The sequence below is a fragment of the Benincasa hispida genome, chromosome 9 (genome assembly GCF_027475165.1).
Source record: "Benincasa hispida cultivar pf3 chromosome 9, pf3_genome.v1.1, whole genome shotgun sequence".
NCBI lineage: Eukaryota > Viridiplantae > Streptophyta > Magnoliopsida > Cucurbitales > Cucurbitaceae > Benincasa > Benincasa hispida.
Window position 1 is genome coordinate 40,894,351 of NC_143486.1, and position 23,648 is coordinate 40,917,998.

Here is a 23,648-nt window from a genome sequence, read left to right on the forward strand (position 1 = left end):
ACTAGAAAAGAAAGATATACCTTGTTCAGGATGCTTTGTCTTCAATCACATGCTTTCTAGAAAATTTCTAGGAATTCGCACAACATAATTTTAGAGTTTCTAGGATTAAGTGATAACACCTAAAATGTGCTATTTTGCTCAATTTGATTCAAGAGTGATGCTATTTAATGTGTTTAATTGAATATTTTATAGATATCGTATAAATGGAGGTAGAATTAAGCATTAGGAGAAAACTGAGCTAAAATGGATCAATTCGGAGCCCTAATAAAGGAATTAAGTCAAACGGATGTGAAAAAGACAAAAATTTCCCAAGCAAGAGCGTTGCAACACCCTACAATGCTGCGACGTGGCACGACGCTCTTCACAAAAAGCAGCAAATTGGCATAGTGCTATGACATTGTCACACGATTATAAAACTGATTTCGATAATTAGGTCATAACTTTTGATGGGGGTGGCCATTTTAGGTGAATGACCACCCCTTTCCTTTATTTTTTTTTTCAACATCCATCCATCTACAACATTATATATTAGAGTTAATTTCATCTTCTTTCTGTAATCAAGCAAAACGAAGACAAATTTTGGTGATATTGCTTTCGTGGATTGCTAAGGTAAGTTTGTTAGCTTAAGAGTTGGAGAAATCCATTTGTATTGATTTTGAGGATCTGTTCTTAATTTCTTATTTCTAGTTGAATGCTTCTAGTTCTTGTCCTATTTGAACTTCTATGCTTAATTGTATATTAGATTTGATTACTCTTGAATATTAACTTTTCTAAGCTAAAGATTAACTTATAATCAGTGACAGTTAGCTACGAGTTTAATCACCAAGTACCAATAAATCGCATCTTGGGTATGTAGCTTATGTTGGCATTATTGGAACATCACATAGGTGGCTTGATCGGTTTAAGAATAAGAACAAAATTGGTTAGTAACTTAGGCATTTCCTAGTGGTTAATCATCTTCGCGAACCCCTTGATTATAATGTAGGTGTAAGATATTTATGGAGTGCATTCATACCCAATCCATCAAACACTTAGTTTAATTAAATTCTTAATTAATGTATTTGGGGGCTTTTCACGATATTTCCAAGCAAGTAAGCTAGGCACTTGCATGCATAATAAACTACATTTAGAAATTCTATGACAGATCAAGCATTGGGTGGATCCTATCTTTTAGTCTAGATCATTTTGATTTTCTTTCACTTTTTACTTTCTTTAACTTTACATTCTCACACTTTTATCTTTTTTCACCGTAATTTCGACCACACCAAACCCCTCCCCCCCGCCCCCTCAAATTTACCACTTTAATGAGAAATTATAACTAGTTCGAAACTAATCTTCACACTTTCCTGTGGATCGACTTGGTATTGCCAATTGTACTATCCACTTGTATAGGAAGTATTAATCGATAATTATAAATTTTATTTAATCGACCGAGAGAGGATTATGACACCCTTTCTTCGACCTTTCAAATTGGTGCCTGATCAGACTAAATAGAGGTTGTCGTAATCCTCTCTTGACCAATCAAATAAAATCTATAATTACCGATTAATATCCCTATACTATTGAGTAGTAAAGTAGCAAGATTTGGTTGATCCGTAGGGAAGTGCAAATATAGTTTCAAACAAATTAGATTTCTAGCTAAAGCGACAACAATGGGGTTTTGGCATGGTTTGAGAATTTAAAGTGGGAAAAATAAAGTGCAAGAATGTAAATACAGGAATGTAAAGATGTAGGAAATTAATTAAACGTGCAAGAAATATAAACAGACATAGCTTAAGAATAAGGATCCACCCAATTGTTTGATTGATCCTATGAATTTTATTAATTATTTCTAATGAACTACGTTCTTAGCCTACTTGCGAAGAGAGTCGGGTCAAGTGCCATAGTACATTAATTAATTACTTAATTGAACTAGATATTTCATTGATTGGGTTTGAAAGCGTCCATAAAAATCAAACATTTGCATTACGCCTAGGGCTTTGAATTGACCTAATTGTCTTTTTCACTTCCATTTGACCTAATTGTTTCATTAAGGCTCCAAATTGATCTATTTTAGCTCTGTTTTCTCTCTAATACTCGATTCTATCTCCATATTGATTGATACCTATAAAATAGAACCAATTAAATACATTAAGTAGCATAATGATCTTGAATTAAGTTGAGCAAATAACACATTTCAAGTGCTATCATTAAGCTACTAAAAAGGAAAGTGCACCTTGTTTGTATATAGATAGTATTTATAATTTTTAAGTCTTTTTTAAACATAATTTTATATCCTTAGAATTTCATTCATTTGAATGTGATCTCATTTTATTCATGCACCCTTCCTGAACTTGGTGCTACATACTCATAATTTTCCAAAAGTGTATGGGTTGACTAGATAATTAACTAAACCTAAAGGGAATTTTGTATGGATGACCAAAAATGAAGGGTCCAAATGAAATTTGGCTTCTTCCCAGATTCTCGCTTTTCGATCTCGGTTCTCCACTTAGGCTCTCAATTCTCATTCTAGTTGGACATTAGCCAAATATTTTGACTTTTTATCTATCCCTCACTCTCAATTCACGTACATTGATTTCATGTCTTACTCTCGATCCTCGTCAGCACGAACTCAATAGTTAAAATAAATTTCAAAAGTCAAATGGTATATATAGATCGACATACTCTATCGTTTAGCCAAATACTCTCGATCAACATACGCGATAGAGGATGCTAGAGGTAAACGATCGTGTAGAGTATTTGGCACTCATTGTTTAATAAAAGGCGCACGCACTAAACGATCGTGTAGTTCAGCATGTCTCATCATAGTCACAACCTACACGATCACGCGGTATGCAATACCTTATGCTTGCTCAACGATCATTTAGACGATTGTGCTTCACCGCATCGTTGTTGTTTAGATGATCATTTAAGGCTTGCATTGCACGATGCACGCTGCACAATCACGTGCCTTCATGTTTCATCGCATAGTCAAAGGTACACAATCGTTGCTAAACGATCGTTTATGCTCACACAGCATTGCTAAACAATTGAGTAAAGAGTTTACTCTATTGTGTAGGCGATCACAAGGATTTGGTACACGATCAAGGAGACGCATTTCTTTGCTCGGACGATTCAAGACCCGATTCGCCTGTTTGAACTAGCAGACTCGTAGCTCTTTGTAATAGTTAGCTTTGGTTTTTTGAGGATTTGAGGCTTAATTATCCTAGTTCATCAACTTTTACTTAATGTACATGAGATGTATGTTGTTTATATGCCATAGTGTATGACATATAGATTTAAAACCCACCTTAAGCTATGCATTTTATTCATGCATGCATCATATATTATAAGTGTTATAATATAGTCATTGGCATGATCAAATTACAAAGAAGGCATGCACATGCATCATAAAATATAAGAGTTATATTTATGCATGCAGTAAGAATATTCATGCATCATCTTTATATTATAAGAGTTATATTATAAGGGTGTATGAGAGCATGTATACTTGGTTCGTTGTTTTGTTATATAAGTGTTATATAAAAGTAGCAATGAATGAATAATGCATGGAGCATGACACTTAGGCTTGTTTATAAGAGTTATGAATGCCTTGTATGTGTAGCTTTGCATTGTATTGGTTTTGGTTGTTTCTGTTTATAAGTATTAAAATGGAAATTAGAACTAAAATCAATAAGAAAGAGTTGCATGTGAACTTAGGTGAACTCATGTTTTAAGAGGGTTTTAAAATTGGATTGAGATAAACCTAAGTTCATGGTTCTAATGAGATTAGTTTAATATTTTGAATCAGTTTAATAAGATTAAATTGATTTCTATAAAAGATGTATTAAATCTATCTATAAGGAACCTTTTGTCTAAGGCGGGTTCTGTCTAGATTAGGGTATTTAAGCTGACGGAAATGGAACACTCCTATTTGGGAACCTACCTGGAAAGGTGAATTAGATAGATTTTCTACAAGCATGTGATCATTGATCAAAGACTTCATTAAAGAGTTTAATGAATGATGATCAAAAGTTGTTCAACTTTCCAAAGTAAGCGTTACTTTTGGGCAAACCTAAAAAGTCACTTAGTTAAAATCGTTGGTCTTGTTTCTCTAAGTAAACTAAACCCTAGGTTATAAAATACTCACTGGGAGGAAAAGATGTATATGATATGTCAATTCCACTCACGTTTCTCCTTGAATGTTCACGCTGTGAGATTCATGCTTGGCCTCGTGGTGCCCTGGGAGTATCCCCCTTTGGATGGTGTTTGCATGAGTCAACATCAAGGTGGATGGAGAGAGTGTTTATTGTAAGTGTGTGAAGGATGTGTGTCAAAATGTCCTGCGGTCTCCTTTATTGGTTTGCACCATGAGATCTTCTTGCACTACCTCGTGGCACCTTGGGAGCGTCCCTCTTCAAATGCTTTTGTGTGGTTGGTCAATATCAAGGTGAACTCCAGAAATGGATAGGGTCGCTTTAGTTTTTGCCCTAATCGGATTTCTTCCCTTCGGATTGGCTGCTTGGGGCGAAACTCTAGGATCTAAAATGAAGGGTCACGCTTATGGGAAATTGTTAAGCAAGTTAATAATTTCTTGACCAAATCAATGATGGTTAGTCGTTATAGGAACAAGAGTTGTTCTGGTATTAATGACTGGTTGAAAGTGTCTCAATTCAAAGGAGAGATAAATTGACTACCCTTCGGTGGCTTTTGTCCTAAACCATTGAAGCGTCATTATGAAACTAGATGTCATATGAGGATCATTTTAGCTTTGCTAAATCGTATCGGATGTTGTTTTTCAATGAGTATTTGCTAAAATCTAATGTAGATCAATGTGTTTATTTTTTCAGTAACATGAATGATTTTTTATTAGTTGCCTCTTTTACTTAGACAGATTACATACATTGGAAAGAGTCCGTTAATACATATTTCGTGGTAAACGACCTCGAGTTTGTCATGGTTGAGGAATGTCCTCAAGTCCTGACCTTTGATTCACCACGAAATGTTTGTAATGCATACGAGGTGTGGATGAAGGCTAACTCGTTGGTCCGACTTCTCATTTTGGCTAGCATACCTGATGTATTGACCAAAAGGGTTTAGAACATGTTCATTGCACGTGAGATCATGGACTCATTGCAAGAATTGTTTGAATGTCAGTTCTCACTTTTTTAACACAAAGGGATGGATGACAAAGAAACCAGTAGTGTCGATTCCCAAAATAACCATCGGTCTTTCTTGAATGTCAAAGGAGTAAAAGAGAAAACAAGTGTTGCTAACTCTAGAGAAGTTCATCGACGAGAATTGTTCTCTGAAATGGAACTTGGAGATTATTTAGGTTCTGATAACTGATCCCACTACTCTCTAGAAGAGGAAGAAGTCTAAAGATAGTAAATGTGATTTATTTGTCTTGGAGACGTGTTTGGTAGAGAATGATGATTCTGCCTGGATACTTGATTCAGGTGCTACTAATCACGTCAGTTCTTCCTACCAAGGATTTATTTCCTAGAAATCATTGGAAGAAGAAGAGTTGACTCTTCGAGTCGGTACTGGTGAGGTTGTTTCAGCAGTTGTTGTAGGCAGCTAAAGTTATTTTCGAACAAGAAACGTTATCTGTTACTGGTTAATGTTTTTGTAGTTCCTCATATCAAGAGATACTTAATCTCGATTCCTTGTCTGATTGAACAAGGTTATACTATCTCCTTTTCTGAGAGTAAAGTGTTTATTTTCAAGAATGGAATGGAGATTGGTTTTGGTTCAATGGAAAATAACTTGTATGTACTAAGACCGTTAGTCATAAAAGTTTTGCTTAATACTAAAATGTTCAGAATGACGACAACTACAAAAAGACCAAAGGTTTCTCCTAAGGAAAACATCCATCTTTGGTATCTAAGGTTAGGTCACATTAACCTCAATAGGATTAAGAAGTTGGTGAAATGTGGACTTCTAAAGAGTTTAGAAGAAAATTCCTTATCGGTATGTGAATCATGCCTTGAAGGCAAGATGACCAAATGACCTTTTACTAGAAAAAATTATAGAGCCAAGGAAACCTTGGAGCTTATACATTTAGACTTCTATGGTCCGATGAGTGTTAAAGCTCGAGGTGGGTATGAATATTTAATCTCTTTCATAGATGATTATTCAAGATACAAGTATCTATACCTAATAAAACGTAAGTCTGAAGCCATTGACAAGTTCAAGAAGTATAAGGCTGAAGTTGAAAACTTATTAGGTAAGAAGATAAAAACACTATGATTTGATCGTGGTAAAGAGTATATGGACCTTGAATTCCATAACTATATGGTAGACATGGTATCATGTCCCAACTCTCGGCCCCAGGTACACCTCAGCAGAATGGTGTATCAGAAAGGAGAAACATAATCTTGTTGGACATGGTTCGGTCTATGATGAGTTATGAGGATTTGCAGTGGAGACTGCATGTTACATTTTGAACAACGTTCCCTAGGAAGGTGTTTCTGAAACACCTTTTGAGCTATGGAGAGGTCGTGAAGATACTTTACGCCACTTCAAAATTTGGAGATGTACAGCCCACGTGCTTGTGGCTAACCCTAAAAAGTTGAAACCATGTTCGAAAGTTTACCTCTTTGTAGGCTACCCTAAGGAAACGAGGGGTGGATACTTCTATGATTCAAGTGTGAACAAAGTGTTTGCGTCGACAAATGCTATCTTCTTGGAAGAAGACCACACTAGAGATCATAAAGCACAAAGCAAGCTTGTTTTACATGAGATTTCTAGTGAGACTATTGAGAATTCCACAAAAGTTGTTGAACAGACTGATAGATCAATAAAAATTGTTGATATCGGTTCATCTAGTCAACCATTTCAAGAGATGAGACTGCCTCGATGTAGTGGGAGGGTTGTGAACCCATCGGAACGCTACATGGGTTTGACTGAAGCCCAAACATCATGTCTGATGATGGGGTCAAAGATCCATTGTCTTATAAGCAAGAAATGAAGGATGTTGACAAAGATGAGTGGATTAAAGCAATGAACCAGGAGATGGAGTCTATGTACTTCAACTCTGTCTGGGAACTTGGGGATCAGCCAGATGAGGTAAAACCTATAAGATGCAAGTGGATCTACAAGAGAAAATGAGGTGCAGACCTTTAAGGCTAGACTCGTGGCAAAGGGTTATACCCAGATCGAGGGAGTGGACTTTGAGGAAATTTTATCACCCGTTGTCATGTTGAAGTCTATCAGAACACTCCTATCCATAGCTACATTTTATGATTATGAGATATGACAAATTGACGTCAAGACTGCCTTTCTGAATGGTAATCTTGAGAAGACCATCCACATGGCTCAACCAGAGGGGTTCATTGTTCCAGATCAAGAGCAAAGAGTTTGCAAGCTTAATAGGTCCATTTATAGGCTGAAACAAGCGTCTAGATCGTGCAACATTAGATTTGATAGTGCGATCAAATCATTTGGCTTTGATAAAAAAATTAATGAGCCTGGTGTTTACAAGAAAATCAGCAACAACTTAATAGCTTTCCTGGTACTGTATGTGGATGATATCCTACTCCTTGGGAATGATGTAGGTTTTCTGACTGACATTAAAAAGTGGCTAGCCGTCCAATTTCAAATAAAAGATTTGGAAGAGGCACAGTATGTTCTAGGGATCTAGAACATTCGAGATCATTAGAACAAAAGGTTGGCCTTGTCTCAGGCATCGTACATTGATCAAATGTTGATCAGGTATAGAATGCAGAATTCCAAGCGAGGTTTATTACCCTTCAGACATATAATTATTTTGTCTAAGGAGCAGTGTCCTAAGACACCTCAAGGGATTGAGGAAATAAGACGGATTCCCTATGCTTCAGCTGTTGGAAGCCTTATGTATGCAATGTTATATACTAAACCTGCATTTGCTATGCAGTAAGGATTATCAGTCGATATCAGTCTAATCCAAGATTAGATCACTGGACAGCGGTCAAAACGATTCTCATGTATCTTCGAAGAATGAGAGACTATATGCTCATGTATGGAGATAAGGATTTAATCCTTACAAGATACACAGACTCTGACTTTCAGACTGATAGAGATTCTCAGAAATCGACATCAAGGTCAATGTTCATTCTGAATGGAGTGGTTGTAGTTTGGCAAAGCATCAAGCAAGAATGCATTGCAGACTCCACTATGAAAGCCAATACGTAGTCGCTTGTGAAGCTGTTAAAAAGGTTGTTTGGCTTAGGAAGTTCTTTATAGATTTGGAAGTTGTTCCAAATATCTCTTTGTCGATCACACTCTATTATGATAATAGCGGGGCTGTGGCAAATTCTAAGGAACCTCGGAGTCATCGTAGAGGCAAGCATATTGAATGGAAGTATCATTTGATCAGGGAGATTGTGCATCACAGTGATGTGATAGTTACGAAAATTGCGTCGAAGCACAACGTTGTCGATCCGTTTACAAAGACTCTCACGGCTAAAGTGTTTCAAAGTCATCTAGAGAGTCTGGGTCTACGAAACATACGGCATCTTGTCTAGGGCAAGTGATACTGGGGTATAGAGTATGCCCTAGTTTATTGTATATTATACTGTTTTTCATGTATTGTACATTAGTCTCCTGAGGCATTAGAACAAGTGGGAGATTGTTGGGATTGGTGTCCTAATTCTCCCGAAGCCTCGTAGTTTGTAAACAGTTTGTACACATTGTTAATGATAAAATAAGAGTTATTTTATTTGCATTTACTCATATCCAATAAACTAAGATCCATGGTTATTTTATATAAACTTAAGCTTGTATGTGAGACATACAAGTGGATCATGCCTTAGTTAATAACCTAAATGGTCTTTAGTATAAGGATAAAAAAGGGATACTTTATCCTGATGACACTACGGATATGACCCGCTTTGTAGATAGTTACAAGTGTCGTAACGTGCTACAAATGGTCTGATCCTGAGCATTCATATGAAGACATGCGAGTGGGGGTGTCCTATACAAAGAATTTTTATAAGACCGAACCACGAGATTATTCGTCTCTTTATATAACATCATTGATAATTGAGACTTACATCTCACTAAAACAGCCATAGATGACATAATTTTAATCCTGCGTGTTTTGGAAACTTCTGCCATGATGGCAGTCCTTTGACTATTATGAGTGAGAGTGACCAGATTACCAATTCAACAAGCCTACCTTTTTTGGGATTTTTCTGATTGGGGAGCTGGGAACTCAGTTACACAAGATGGAATTCACTACTTTTCTGAAGTAGGGGTAAGTAGATAGATTGCTCCCTTAAGAGCTGGTTTTAGGTCTTGAACATAGTGGCTACACCCTCTCTTTGGAAGAGAGGACACAATCATAGTGAGACTATGACTTATTGTTCATTAGAGAAATCAGTGGTACTTAAGGAGTTAGATGTAACTACAGGTGAAAAATTGTAATTTGGCTCAACTGTACTTACGAACGATCTATGAAGGGTTATTGCACTGTTGATTGGTTAATATGGACACAGAAATATATCTATAGTGAGAAAAGTGCAACTGTCGGTCTTTAATGGAGTGTCTGGCAGTTAACGGATGGTGGAATCCCGTGACTAAAGAGTTTAGTCAATTATTCACGTACCGTTGGAGCTTCAAGCTATAGTTCCATAAGGTCCCCTAGGTAGCTCAATGGGTTCAAGTTGAGAATCAAATTTTGGAGTTAGTTTGAAGTGTTCAAATTAATAAGAGAAAATTCAATTATATGTGATATAATTGGTGTAATGTATGAGACACATTATTTGGAGGAATTAATGTAAATATGATTTACATTAAGTACCATAAAATACAAAAAGAACTATGGTTTTGTATGTTTCATATGATGAAATATTAAAACTATAGGTTATAAATATAATATGATAAGTTGGTTATCATATTTATTTATAATATATTAATTATATGATAATTAATTATTTTTCTCTAATAACCGATTAAGTGGGAGGTTATTGGAAGTTTTATGGTAACCGTGAGATAAAAAAAAATGTTTTCCAAAATTAGAAGTTGCCTCAGTCAGAAAGTTCTCACGGAGACAAGCTATCAAGTGAAAAATTTTCATTAAACGATAGTATGGACAAAGACTAAACGATCATGTAGAGTTGACTATACGATAGTCTTTCAGCTGATTGTTGCTACATGATTGAGTAGTAAAATCTATGTGATAGACTGTCGTTTACTAAACGATCGAGCATATCGTCTATGCGATAGACTGTGTTCTTATTTCCCACTTGCTTGATCGTCTACTCGATCACATACCTCCAGTCTCTTTCTCAAGCCAAGATCATACAGAGCCCATAACTCATGCATTCTCACATCATGAATACCAAGGTAACACTTGTGGTAGTGTCTTTACATAATTCATGAATCGAGGTGGACTTGATTAGATTCGAGGAGCATTCAGATGATCGTTGTGTTCATGGTCGTGTTGTTCCAGTTGTTGTGTTTGAGTGTTGCTATTATTGGATGCATTGGAGGCTGATCGAGGGATTCTTGAAGAATGGTTCTTTAAAGATATGCATCCTCTATCCCTTGTATCATCATATAACATATTGTAATTTCTATTGTTGCATAACCTGTTAGTTTCCGTTTTAGGCTGTAATTGATTGTGTTCACTCAAATTGAATTTGGAAATCCTCGTGCTTAATTTCTTCAATGATATCTACTAAAAATAATCAAATGTGAGTTGTTAGGCCATGTCGAGTGTTATTGGGTGTTATCAGTGGGTCCAAAGCTGAGATGCTAAAGTTGAGTTAGGGTTTTGAGACTTAAGAGTCATCGAATGAAGAGATCCTAGAAAAAGAACCGAGAGAGGCAACCGAGAAACGAGAGTCAAATACAAGAGCGAGGCTATGAGAGATGTAAACGAGAGTGAGAAACGAGGGGGAGTAATGAGAGGGAGTAACGAGAGTTTTATAGAATGCCTTAATTTGAAATCTTTGTTTTTTCCTTCCTCAAATTTTGTTTTTTACTTGTACTAGTAGATGGCAAACTTCAAGATTGCTTTTGAAGACTTTTTTCCTATCCAAGCTACTGGCTTGTCATCTCATATTGGGGTTGTGAACGAGTTAATCAAAGAGAAGCTTACTGATAGGTAGCTTCACATGTTGAAGATTACTATTTTTGGTAGTTTATGGAAATGGATCTAGTCTTCAATATCCCCTTAGTCCACCACATCCTACTGAGGGAGGTACACCATGAGGGTGGTGGTGAGTCCATGTATTTCAACCGGATTAGACATACTGTGAAGTTCTCCAAGGATGGGTTCCTATTGGTGATTGGACTATGTAGGACACCTATGGAGCGATCACTTCGAATTAATTAGGAGATCAACCCGACCACTTTTGAAGAGCATTATAAGAGATTGCAATTTGTAAATAACCTAGATGCAACGAAAGTCGGTCTTGTCTACATGTACGAACTTGGGTTGATAGGAAAGGACAAGACAAAGAGCAGTGTTGTTAAATTTATGCTCGATGATGTGGAGGACCTAGATTTCTTTAATAGTCGAGACGGGGGGCTTATATAGGAGAGAACATTTAATGGACTTCAGAAAGCCTTAATGGACAAGGTTTTGACCTAGATTTCTTCAATAGTTGATGATGTGGAGGACTTCTCACTCAGCATATGTCTCGTCGATCCGCTATCAAATTACCAATCATCTTTTATGGAGGACCGAAAAGATGTGACTGCCATATTGCATCAAAGATCTGTTTTTATACGCCAATCCTATTTTGGCTGAGAAAATAAATAGCTTTTGAACATATTTCTTTTCTGGCCTATGCAAATGATGATCAAGATAAATTCTTTAAAAAAATCATGCAATTTAAAACAATAAGGTCTAATGTGATCCTTTTTTCCACAGTGATCACAAATCCATACCCTTTTGGCATGCTTTACAAACTTTGAGAGGATATCTAAGCAAACTCGAGGACAACAGTATTAACATCTGCTTCTAATAACACTTAATGGTAGTTTATTCTTTCCCCTCAAAACTTGGTTGATCATAAACTTTTCTCTTTGTTTCGAAGTATTCAAGACCTATTAGTTCACCAAATTCCTTACCTCAAGACAAAATTATATCAAGATCATTTGTTCCTGAGTTCAACATTCTTACTAATTTATGCTCAAATTTCAATTCATTCTTAGTCATGTTCAGCTCGCGTTTAAGTTTTGAGACAGTGGTCATGAGTCTATGATTGTCAACAAGAAGAGACTCGATTCTTTCTTTCTAAACATTTAAGACTTTTATGTTCTCAAATCATTGTTGATGTAACATATTGTAAGACTTTTCAATCGATTCAGGCATATCTTCTATTTCACTACTGCAACTGTAATCTTCCTGTTGACTTTTGTACACATGAATGTCATTTGTAATATTGCTAACAAGGGCTCTGATATCTTGTTCAAATTCATTTTTCTCTTCAGATTCTTCATCAAATGAAGTTAGAACATAGCTTTTATTTTAGTGTTAAAGAAAATTGGGGGCTTTCAAACTGATATAGTGATCGAAACCTTCACATTCCCTACAACGAAAAGAGTATTTATTCTGACCACTGATGTCGGAGTTGTCAGCATCTTTCTTCTTATTATGAGATTTGTAAGGTTTCATGGAAGTGCCTCCATTTGCTTTAACATTTTGAGGCACATATTTCGCAGATCTATTTGCTAAATGCTTCAGAACTTTGTTGAACTGTTTGGACAACAAAGAGATTGAATCTACAAAAGATTCTTCTAGCTCACCAATTTTATCATCAGATTGATCATCTGCAAAGGACTATAAGGCAATGCTTTTAATTTCTTGGCTATTTGATGTCGAGAGTCATTTCAAATGTAATCAAGGATCTGAACAATTCATCAACTTTCATGGTTGACATATTGTGTGCTTCTTCAATGGTAGCCACTTTCATGTCAAATCTCTTTGGCAGAGATCTAAGAACTTTTCTAACTAGTTTCTCTTCTAAGATCTTCTCACCTAAGGCAAAAGATTCATTAGCAATGTCAAGTAAATGAACATTAAATTCAACAATCATTTCATCTTCAAGCATTTTCAAACTTTCAAACTTGATGGTCAACAATTGAAGTATGGACATCTTGACTCTTGATGTTCCCTCATGAGTAATAGCAAAAGTGACTCAAGCTTTTTTGGCAGAGATATAAGTGTTAATCAAATGAAAGATATTTTTGTCCACACCGTTAAAGATATAATTGAGCCATGAGAATTCATTAAGGATGATTTTCCCTTAATATTAGTCCATTCTACTTCAGGCTTAGGGACGTTCCCCACATTAGGAACAACAATATGGGGAATAGTCCATCCACCTACCACTACTTTCCAAGTCGTGTGATCAATAGACTTTAAGAAAGCTATCATTCTAGCATTTCAATATAAGTAGTTTATTCCATCCAGCATGGAGGGACGTGTGATAGATCTATCTTCTTTGATTCCTTCCATTTGATGGAATTTTGATTAAAAAAAAAAAAAAAAAAAAAAAAAACCCGAAGTAATAGTGACCTGCTTTGATACGAAGTGAAATTTAGGTTATCTAACACATGTCATAACTTGTTATACACGATATTACAGTGTTTTCAGAGACATCATAGATAAATGCCAAAATCTAAAAACCAGAACCGAACACAGAGTTTGGTAACCCAGTTCAGTGTAATACCATCTACGTCTAGGGGGTTATGTGCCCGTGAAAAAAATATTTTCACTAATATAAAGTCAAACAATTACAATGATGTACTTATCTGTAAATTGATCGCAATTATAGTGATCTCGAATAGCCTCACTTAGAGAATGATCACTTAGGCGCCCCTGAAGTGTGATACTTCATCTCAATGAAACTTAGGCTTCCATTAAGTTTGAGATCCCCTCATCTTCAATGTACTTAGGCTCCCCTAAGTATAAGAATATTAGTGAATGATCATTTAGGCTCCCCTAAGTGTGAAACTCCTTCTCAAATGTAATCTTTCCACCTTCTTGTGAATGCACCTTCACTTGAAGAACTTAGGCTCCCTCTAAATTTGAAAACTCCTTAACGAGTAATGATGTCTTAGGCTTCCCCTAATATATAGAATTCCTTCTCAAGTGTTGGAGTCATAGGCTCCCCCTAAAACTAAGACAATCTTCTTTTAGCAAAAGTTTGAATGATGAATTACAACAACTTAAAGATCAATGATCATTCAAAATCAAAGAAGTAACATTCGACGACCACCAAAATAAAAATGTTTCTACAAAACGATGTAAAAGCAACAACTCTAAAAGAACACAACTTGCTCCTAAATATGGACCGGGAAAAATAGGAAAAATAGCCCATTCAAATTCAACAAAGAATAAATAAGGAAAGAATCCAGAAAAATAAGTTTGCAAAATTTTTCAAATAAAAAGAAAATAAATCTGCAGGAAAGACTTCTTCTATGACAACTTTTGTAACAACACCAGATTAGCCATAAACCCGAAACTATCAACCTTAAACAAATATACAACCAATAACAAGACTCTAACAATTAGTATATCAATAATGCTTCTTAAAATACATTTATTCAAGTATATCAATTATATATCAACATATGTTCAAAATTCAATTTCAACTGTAACATTGGTATACCAATAGTTTATCAACATAATTTCAAAATGGTTATTAATAATATCAAATTAAACCATTATAAATTGACTATAATGTACTAGAAAAATAATATTCTATAACAGACTAATAAGGAAACTAAATCCAAGAATAATAATAAATGAACAAGCACTTCTTGATTGATGAATATGGTTTATGAATGAACAATTTGGTATACTCATTGTATAACTTATATAATTTATGTTTGGTATATTAGTCAACTGATATACCAAATATAAAGTATATTAGATAACTGATATATCATATATAAAGTATATAAGATGTACTACTGATGTACATGCCGATACATCAATGAAAGTAAATTTGAAATAATAAAAACGGAAATATGCTTTTATGCTCTTTTTCTATATTTGCAAATTTTGGAAAACCATTGTTAAATTTATAAATTTAAGTTTTTTTTTTTTTCTTTGTGTTATTCTTACAAGGGGCCAAATTTTCAAATCGAATGTACTTGGGTAGATATGTAGTCCCTGTTCTGAAACGAAATATATTTTGTATTCTATATTCCGTAAGAAAACGAAATCATATGTTTCATATTTATTATACTCGTTAGTATTGATTTTGTAAAGATCATTTGGTTAGCTATAATTTAGGATTAAGTCATTTTTATGTTTAATTATTTTAAATATCATTTAATTATTTTTAAAATCAATATTTACATTTAGGCTCCATTCGATAATCATTTTATTTTTTATTTTTTATTTATAAAAATGAAGTCTATTTCTTTTCCATTTCTTACCATGATTTTCATATTTCTCGAGTACAATTGAGTTCTTAGTGAAATTTAAAAAACAAAAACAAGCTTTTAAAAGCTATTTTAAAATTTAGCTAGGTTTTTTAAACTATTTGTAAAAAAAATAGATAACAAAGAAGAAAATTTGGAGGTAAAAGTAGTGTCTATAGGCTTAATTTTCAAAAACAAAAAACAAAAAACAAAATGGTTACCAAACGGGACTTTGTTTTTGTTGATCTACACTATAGCAACATATGGAATTTAAATGGTAAATTTTATTGTAAGATTGCAATATAAAACTTGAAAAAACCAGAAGCATATATTTTGTTTTTTTGAGAAATTCGTTTTTGGTTGGATGTAGTTTCCATTTAGTCTTTAGATTTCAAAAATTTTTTATTAAGTTATGAGTTTTGTTTCAATTTAGTCCCTTGGTTTCAAATATTACAATTTTACTTTTGAGATTTGAATTTTTTTCAATTTGGTCCATAGATTTGAAGATTCAAACTTTCAACCTTGATTTTTCACTAAATACACATTTTTTTTTAATGTTATTGTCTAATAATCAATTTAAAAGAAGGAAAATTATTTCATATGGTAGAACTATTAAAAATATTTATAAATACACATTGTTGATAGACTTCTATCGGTGTCTATCAATGTCACTGATAGAAGTCTATACTGTCTATCAACATTTATCATTCATAGTTTTAAAATTTTGCTATATTTTGTAAATATTTTGGTTCATTTTTCTATATTTAAAAATTATCCTTAAAAGAATTAAAATAATTATAATTAATTAAGTTTCACTATTTTTCTACACTACTAAAATTAAATTTAAAATTTTAGTTCATAATTATTTTAACTTAATTATTATTGTAACAACCCGACCTTTCAAGTACTCTGACATGTGCCATTACGACTAATTACTCATTTTCATTCAAAACATTTTGACCGTCATAATGTAAATTCAGTAAAATCATGAATGACTATTTTAAACTAAAATATTATTTCAATAACAAAACCAAAGATCAACACATTTAGTTTGGATCCCAAAAAAAAAAAACTTTTGCGTTTACAAACAAAAAATAATATTCCAAAACAAGACAATAAAACCTATCATCTGCCAACAAACTTAAATAAAACATCAAAATAAGTAAATAAAAACAAAACATGAATTGTACACAAGTGATTACTATTGTCCCCGTATAGTTCTATCACGGGTCCCTCATGTCTCTCGTCGGTCCATTCCTATTGTTGTCTAAAAAACACAAAGGATAAAAAGGTGAGTATAACAATACTCAGTAAGTAACCCGCTACTGGGTCCTTTAGGTTACTTGTAAACTAGTTTATCTAGGCATCGGTATACACCCATATCATATCAATCATGGTGATCCTGAAGGGTTATATATCAATGAAAAATGTGATCCCAAAGGAACACGCATCAGTCATAATGTGTAACCCAAAGGTACACAAATCAGTCGTAAACATGAACTCCAAGGAACATGCATCAGTCATAATGTGTAAACCAAAGATACACAAATCAGTCGTAAGTGTGTCCCAAGGGGGCACACGTCAATCGTAGGTGTGTATCCCAAAGGTACACGATCAATCATAAATGTACACATATACAGTCATGGTGTGATCCTGGAGGAGCACACAATCAGTCGTAGGTGTACACTTGCGCAAATATAGAAAGTTAACAAGAATCATTTAAACTTAGCATGCATCAGTTCATATACAACTCCTTTATTATAAGCACAATCGTTTATCTTAGGGAAACAGTACTCTCTCAATCAATCTTACATAACATCACTGTCAAAATATTCCAATAAGTCCATATCATGAAATTAACATTCAAATCAGTCTAAAATAAATAGTCCAATCAGTTCATATAATGAAATTAAAAGTCAAATCAGTCTTAAAATAAACAGTCTAATTAGTTTAAATTTAAAATCCAATACATCTAAAATAGACAATCCAATCATTATCATGCGGTTCCAATCATTATCATGCAGTGGGGGACGACTGGTTCGAAGACAAACCAATAGAAAGATACTTACCTCAAGTTTTAGTCCAAACAAGTTCAATCAACCCTAACTTTTGTTTGTCCAAAAAGATCACGAACCAAGTCATATGTCATAAACCAAATTTATAATTAACAATTAAACCAAAATTCCAAACCACTCAATTCACACCAACCTTTGATGTTTCCAAAATAGTTCCATGGTCCCAATACAAAACACAAACATTTAATTTCAACCTTTAGGACCTAAATGCAAAATATGAAATAATCCAAAAAAATCTTTACGAACTTACCCAAGAAGATTTTAGTACAAAGTCACCTTTCGATCTTGATTGCGCAACTTGAGCTTAACAAATCTCTACTCCAATCAAACCGCCATAACAAAGATTAAAACAATAACTAGGCAACTATCCATTGATTCTTAAAATCTTTGAAGACCCACAACAAATCTCAACTTAAGATCTCCAAAAAATTACCCAAAACGTACCTTAATCCAAAGTCGCCTCGAAACCTCTGACATAGATTTGAACTTATGCGTAAACCAAGAAAGTAAGGACTCCAAATCCAAATTGCAGTTACATTATTATTCAACTAAAAGGATCTGAACTCTTAGAACTTACCAAACTTGACGGATAAACATCTTAAAATTTCAATCTAACATTTGAAACATTATTGATAACATCAATCCTATGCCAAAACTTGATGGGTATTTAAAAACTAACCAAGCACTTGTAGAAAATTCACTGTTCGCATGAGATTTCAATAGAAATTTATTTCGTAGAACTTGAACTATGTATTTATATTAATTTTGTGAAAAGTGAGTACAATCTCTAATACATAATATTTTGATGCTTTCAAAATAAACTATAGTCTTTATGTTGGTTGATCTTCTTGAATGATCCGCCTTTGAGCTTATTGATCTTCTTGGACGATCGGCCTTTGGACTTGTTGATCTTCTTGGATGATCGGCCTTTGGACTTGTTGATCTTCTTGGACGATCGACCTTCGAGCTTATTGATCTTCTTGGACGATCGACCTTATCTTCTGGGACGATCGACCTTTAGGCTTGTTGATCTTCTTGGATGATTAGTTTCGCACGAGGCTTCCGGAGAAACTTGTTTCGTGGGGTTGAACTTAAGTTGGTATTGATGTTGATGTTATTTTGATGCGATGTGGTTCGATCTCTAGTCTTGATCCTCTGATTCTCTCTTGGTTGAATGCATACGCTTGATGTATAGAAGCAGAGCGTGTGGATGTTCTTGAGCTTGGATTCTTGGAAGAATGCTTGTATCTCCAAAGGACTTCGGTCTTCAGAATGTTTGTATCTCCAAAGGACTTCAGTCTTCAAGCGTGGTTAGATTGCTTGTATTTTCAAAGGACTTCGGTCTTCAGAACTTTGATATGTCTTCTGATCTTCAGAGCTTTAATGTCTTCTAATCTTCAGAGATTTGATATGTCTTCTGATCTTCAGAGTTTTAGTGTCTTCTAATCTTCAAAACTTTAGAGAAGTTATGTTCTTCAGATCCTTGGAGCTTCAGACTTTGGATACCTAGACAAATTTTGCCTTTAATTCCTCCTCCCTTAAATGAAGAAGTAGGGCCTCTATTTATAGAGGTTCCTTATGGGTTTTACATGAGTTTGGGCCCAAATTAGGCTTGGTTGGTCCATGAGTCTACCCTTTGGGCCAAATTAATTGGATTTAGGTTTGATTTGACATTCGGGTCAAATTCAACCTATTTTTTGGCTTAGTTGAATTTTAACCTAAATAATAATATTAAATTGGGTCAAATTAATCTTATCTGATTCATCATAGTGTGGTGTCATCAAAATTTGTCTTCAATTTCAATTTAGGACATATGTCACCCCCGTAGTTGGTCCCAAATTTGATCGTATTTTGTCATTAAGCTAATGAATGACGTGACAGTTTGTGATTGGTCCAAAATTTCTCATTCAATAAATGCCCTTTTAAAATTTATGCACATATATGGGTGAATGAATCTCGAAAAAGATAAAGTTTAAATCAAAATCCAAATATATATATTTTTGAATTTGACCTTAATTGATATGTAGTCAAACTATGAATTTAGTACATAAGTTTAACTCGAATTTGGGATAAAATTTGGAATATGGCCAAATTTTAATTTGAGATTTTACTCCAATATGATTTGAATTTGAGATAAAATTTGGGATATGCCCGAATTTAATAAAAGAACAATTGAGATTTCTTTTCTTATCCACAATTTATTTTGATTGAAGATAAAAACTCAAGTTTGGACAACTTGAATTTGGAATAAAAATTGGAATATGACCAAATTTTAATTTGGATGAATTTTAGATATTTCCACCATTTGATTTGGAAATAGGGATAAGAACCTAAATTTGGATAAGTTTGATATAAATTTTGGAAGATGCCCAAATTTGAATTTTACATTAGTTTGAGATTTTAACCTTAATTTAATTTGACTTGAGGATAAAAACGTGTGAATTTGGATGATTTAGATATGGGATAAAATTTGGAATATGTCCAAATTTTAATTTAAGATTTTATATACACTTTAATCCCAAATTGAATAATTTGATTTTGAATAAAATTTGGAATATGATTAAATTTTAATTTAAGAAAAAATTTTGAGTTTTATCTCCAATTTAATTGTATCAAGGATAAAAACTTAGAAATTTGAATTTAGTATGAAATTTAGATTATGGCCAAATTTTTAATTTAAGAAAAAAATCAAATTTTATCCCCAATTTAATTTGATTTTGAATAAAATTTAGAATATGTCCCAATCTTTTGAAGATAAATTTGAGGACAAAATCTAATAAAATTAAATAAATAGAGAATTTTTTTAATTTATTTTTTTAAATTTAATTTGAAATTAGGATAGAATCAAATTAGAAAATCTAATAAATTCAAATATTTGATTTGGATTTTCTAATTTGTTACATAACCTAGGAATCTCTATAAATAGAACCCTAAACCCCTTCATTATCCTCATCCCCTCTTCTTCTTCTACACTTTTCTTTCTCTCATTTTCCTCTTCTTTTTCCCATGTTTTCTTTCTTCTTCTTCTTTTATTTTTTAATCTTTTCTTTCTTTCTTTGTTCTTTTTTTTTTTGTTCTTTTTTTTCCTTTTCTTTTTTCTTTTTTTTTTCTTTTCCTTTTTTTTCCCTCTTTCTTTTGATCTTTTCTGTTCCGTTTTCTTTTTGCAGCAATGCCCCTCTATGTGACCGTCTCCTTTATACACATAGGGATGACCCCAGAAAGGTTTACCTATTGTATTGCGGCTTGTGCTCGTGCTTCCTGATCATCATGGGGGCTCCGAAAAGGCTTACAACTCCTTCATTCGATCAACCTAGGGATGACCTTAGAAATGTCTACTCTATTATATCACTTCTTGATTCGACTTTGAAGATGAGGCAATCAAGTTATGAAGATAGGGAGAATATGTGAACCCCGAATCTCAATTTTACACTTAAGTGTGTTTTCTTATTTAAATTGTCTTAATTTTTCACTTAATTGTGTGTCCCTATTTAAATTTGTATAATAAGTTAAGTAGGTTGATGAGAAAGCTAGTGTGAAATGGTGCAGAAGGAATGGGGATTTGAAAAGAAAAATATGGACATTGAGTTTGGGAAATTTCGGCTAAGTATGGAGAAGTTATGTGAAAAGCGTTATGGATGAAGAAAGGATTGAAGAACTGAGAAAACTATGGGAAATTATTTTGGGGAAAATCTGGAAAAAACGTGTAAAAGTTGCACGGAGACAAACAATTTGCAGTAGCTAAGAGCGAGATCGTTGAGAGCGAGACCATTGAGATCGAGACCAGTGAGATTGGAGAGAAAGCTGGAGAGAGCGAGAAAGAGAGCAAGATTGGAGAAAGCAAGATCAGCGAGAAGGTTGGAGAGAGCGAGAGTGGAGAGAGCGAGACCAAGAGAAAGCTGGAGAGAGCGAGAGTGGAGAGAAAAATGGGAGAGAAAGTTGAAGAGAGCGATACTGTCGAGAATGGAGAGAGTGACACTTCCGAGAGCGGAAAGAGCGAGAGCACCTATGCATTAGCCTTGCTTTGTCCAATTTGAACGTCATGCCCATGCCTCGCCTATGCATTTAACGACCGAGCAAGCTTCTGGGCGATGTATTTGGACGCGTTGGGATGGATTATGTATTTAAAAACCCTAATTTGAATACAAACAAAGCTTGAAGACGTAAGGGCAAACGTCAGTTAAAATCTAGGTGTCCAATTAAGAGAAATTCTTAAACCCTAAGAAATTGTGTTGGATGCGTTTGGGAAGAACATATTGAACCAAGGTAAAGTCAGCTTACGTTGATAAAGGGAGGATTAAACATTTGGCCATGCAGGCAAGTAGGTGCTGTCAATCCCATGAGCAATTTTAACGCCTATAAATAGAGAGTTGGGATTTCATTTTCAAATCACACAAATATCATAAATTTCGTAGAGAAAGTAAAGGGCGGTGAGGGTTCAGAGGAATGTGTCAATTTTGGACGAGGAGGTCTTCCAATATACTCGTGCGTTTAGAGTGATTTCAAAGCCATCTGAAAGCTATAGAAGTCTAGTTTTTAGATAAGGGCTGCCGAAGGAAAAGGCTCAAAGGAACTGGGCTGAAGGTTGAGAAGAAGGCAGAAGGGTCAGACTGTCAGATCAGTCTGGGCCAGTCTTGAAGATTTTAAGATTTCGGCCAAACCACGGGGAATTATGAGCTGAAAGTTTAGGGTAAAATTCTTAGAATAATTTTATAGAAGAAAGTATTTCCAAATAAGATTCGGAACTATGATTAATCTAAGTTGAAAGTTGAATCTGAATTCTAGGGGTGAAAAAGGGATTCGAGGAGCTACTAGAGTGAAAAGTTCCTAAGAGTTCGAGGTGAGTGGCTAAAATGTTTTTGAACTAAAATGTTTTTAAACTGTTTTGATTACAAATGTTTTACAGAAAGCATGTTTGCAAAAATAATTCTCATGCCTACTAGTTTTATAAAGTGGTTTCCAAGTAAGATCTGAATTGTGTTGTGAACACATGCCTATTGTTGAAAAACTATTTACATACGTTGATTTTATCCAGCATGCATTACCATCTTTAAAGTCATGTTGTATATGTGTTATACTGTACATGCTTTAAAGAGAAAAGTTGTTTATAAACAATTTTGGTAAAATGCGATGCCGAAGTATAAGGAGAAGGCATCCACCCAACTAGATATTGAAGTACAAGGAGAAGGTATCTATTGGTACTGAAGTACGTTTGAGAAGGTACCAAGCCAACGGGATACTGAAGTACATTGGAGAAAGTATCCTAGTAGCTCGATACTGAAGTACAAGGAGAAGGTATCTGAGCAGTAGTACCTAATGTGGCCACAGGTGAATAAAGTCAGAGATTGAGCAAAAGGGTTCTCTCTAGACTAGTAGTTGGTGTTGGGATTATTTTACCAGTTATACAGTACTTTGATTTGAAAAATGATTTTACTGTTTATGTTTAAAACAGTATTATATAATTTATGCTTGGAAAATATTTATGCTGCAAAAGTTTATATTTCAGATAAAACTATTTTATGAAATTTTGCATGAGAATTTACTATGTTTTTTCGGTTACTCACTAGGCATAAGCTCACTCCATTTTCAAATGTTTTTGTTTTTCTCCTCACAGGTAGCGGTCAAATCCTCTGAAGACAGCTCAGTATCTGCTCTGCCACTAAAGGACGAAAAGACTTGTAACCGTTTGCTAGGTGGTTACCGTTAATATTGTACATATGTTACTATTGTTCATATAGGAACTAGGGTTTGTGGGTTTTGTAAATCTAATGTTGTAAATACTCTAAACATATTAAGTTTCTAAGTTAATAAATTGTGGGCCTACAGCCGTTCCGTTGCATATTATTTGTATTTGGTATCAGAGTTATTCCGTAAGAGTTTTTAGGCAGTAAGTGTCAACCTAAGGGTTGATAACTGCTGCAATCACGCCCTTCTCTAGGCTAAGAGGGTGATCTGGGGTGGGGTGTGACAGAATATACCATCAAGCTTTTGAATGGAGTCAGGTTGACCGAAGTCGATCTCGTATATGAGGCGGAGTCCTGACCGACCAGAGTTGTCCTCGTATATGAGGTGGAGCTATGCAGGCAAAACTTGATCTCGCATTGAGGTGGAACCACACCAACATTTTCGGAGAGAAAACGAAGTAGCACCAACATTTTAGAGAGAGAGGTGAAGTTGTACCAACCTTTTGAAGGAGTAAAGCTACACCGACACGAATTATGAAGATGA

The 23,648-nt window shown here is 34.4% G+C and overlaps 1 long non-coding RNA gene across 1 annotated transcript; it reads left to right on the plus strand.

Annotated features, from left to right (window-relative positions):
• Positions 1-267: 267 nt before the first annotated feature.
• LOC150033812 (uncharacterized) lies at positions 268-23,250 on the plus strand. Its single transcript, XR_016532500.1, has 3 exons — positions 268-609; positions 20,591-20,857; positions 23,035-23,250. It is a non-coding gene; the product is annotated as an uncharacterized LOC150033812 (long non-coding RNA).
• Positions 23,251-23,648: the final 398 nt, after the last annotated feature.